Below are 2078 nucleotides of genomic sequence, written 5' to 3'. Positions count from 1 at the left end.
TCACTCAGTGCACCCTGTTAAGACACTTGCATTAATGACTTTCTTGACAAGTGAGTCATTCTATCACAGCAGTAGGCACACAAGGACACTCTCAAGCATCCCAGCAGGGGGGTCAGGGAAGGCCCAGGACAGGAAAACTGTTACCTCACACTACCCAGTGAGTGGGCAGGCCAGGAACTCTAGAACCTTGCTAGAGAGGACAATGAGGAAGAAAGTGTCCCTAACTGGGCAGGGTACAACCTCAGGAGTGAGGTGGAGAGAAGGGGAGGAGGAGGCAGCCCATTCAAGCAGCAGCATTCATTCAGGTTGGCTGGTACAACCTTCTAGCCTTGGGGTAGGGCTACCACCTGCCTGCGTTTCTTCCTCCATCCCAGAGTCCCACCCAGGAGACCCTGCCCCCGTCTCTTCCTCCACCTTGGGGATACAGAAAAACACTTCGCACAAGCAAGGGCTTGACCAGGCCATAGTGGAACTTGCGGACATGGCGATACAGGTCACCAGACTGTGTGAATCTGCGGTCACACCAGCGGCAGGCATGGGGCTTCTCCCGTGTGTGGACCACAGCGTGCCGGCTTAAGTTGTGTGAGTACTGGAAGCTCTTGCCGCACTGCATGCATGTATAGGGCTTCTTCTCCCCAGAGTGTGTCCGTTCATGCCTCTTCAGAGTGTATGTGCAGGAGAAAGTCTTGCTGCAGAGTGGGCACGTGGGCACGGACCCCTCGGGGGAGAGCCTGGTACAGACACTGTCCCGCTCTCGGAAGTGGGCGCTGAGATGCAGCCGCAGTGCGTGGGTGCTAGGGAACAGCTTGCAGCACAGCGGACAAATGCAAAGGTGCCTGCTGGGACTCAGCTCTTCACTGTCCACCTCTGGCTCTGCATGCAGCTCAAGCTGCTGGCTGCCTGTCCCTTGGATGTGCAGTGGCTCCAAGTCCACTGCCAGGCCCTGGGCTGCAAAAGCACAGACTGGGGGTGGGGGATCTGTCGGCGCTCTGTGGGCTGCTGCTATCTGGTTCTGAGAACGAATCTTTCTCAGCCTTCACCAGAGGCTGGGCCCCTTGCTGTATGGAGCTGCAGAGGAATGTCTTTACCCTCTGTCTTAATTAGGCTTTTACTGCTGTGAACAGACACCATGACCAATGAAAGTCCTTTTTCTTTTTTTTTTAACCATTCTTTTTTTGTTGTTGTTTTGTTTTGCTTTTCGAGAGAGGGTTTCTCTGGCTGTCCTGGAACTCACTCTGTAGACCAGGCTGGCTTCAAACTCGGAAATCCACCCGCCTATGCTGGGATTAAAGGCGTGCCCCACCACTGCCCGAAATGAAAGTCTTATAAAGGACAACATTTAATTGGGGCTGTCTTACAGGTTCAAAGGTTCAGTCCATTATCATCAAGGCAGGAGCATGGCAGCATCCAGGCAGGCATGGTGCAGGAGGAGCTGAGAGTTTTAGATCTTCATCTGACGGCTGCTAGTGGAAGATTGCCTTCCAGGTAGCTAGGATGAGAGTCTCAAACCCACCCCCACAGTGACATGTCTGTTGCAAACCATCACACGCTCTCTGTCCTGTCTCTCCCCATCCCCTTCCTCCCTCCCTCCCTCTCTCCTTCTCTCCTACCCTCCCTCTCTCTCCACATGTTCCTGGTCTGCCTCCTCTCTCTCTCTCTCTCTCTCTCTCTCTCTCTCTCTCTCTCTCTCTCTCTCTCTCTCTCTCTCTCCCTTTCTGTCTCTACTCCCTCATCAACTCCCTTCCCCATGCCCTAAATAAACTCTATTCCATTCTATATCCATTATATGGCTGGTACCTCAGGGGGAAGGGATGTTTCAGCATGGCGCTTCCACCTCACCATACCATACTCTACCAAACTCTTTCTTTCTTTTGTATAGAACACAACAGGTGGGGCTTGGGGTTTTTTTGGTTTGTTTGTTTGTTTTTGTTATTGTTATTTGTTATTGTTTTTGTTTTGCTATTATATGTAAGTACACTGTAGCTGACACTCCTGAAGAGGGAGTCAGATCTCATGACAGATGGTTGTGAGCCACCTGGGATTGAACTCAAGACCTTTGGAAGAGCAGTCGGTGTTCT

General features: G+C 52.0%; 1 pseudogene; it reads right to left on the bottom strand.

Annotated features, from left to right (window-relative positions):
- Positions 1 to 340: 340 nt before the first annotated feature.
- LOC116073617 lies at positions 341 to 1823 on the bottom strand (annotated as a pseudogene).
- Between the last annotated feature and the right edge of the window lie 255 nt (positions 1824 to 2078).

The sequence above is a fragment of the Mastomys coucha genome, unplaced genomic scaffold (assembly GCF_008632895.1).
Source record: "Mastomys coucha isolate ucsf_1 unplaced genomic scaffold, UCSF_Mcou_1 pScaffold23, whole genome shotgun sequence".
Lineage (NCBI taxonomy): Eukaryota > Metazoa > Chordata > Mammalia > Rodentia > Muridae > Mastomys > Mastomys coucha.
This window is presented reverse-complemented; position numbering and strand designations above follow the sequence as displayed.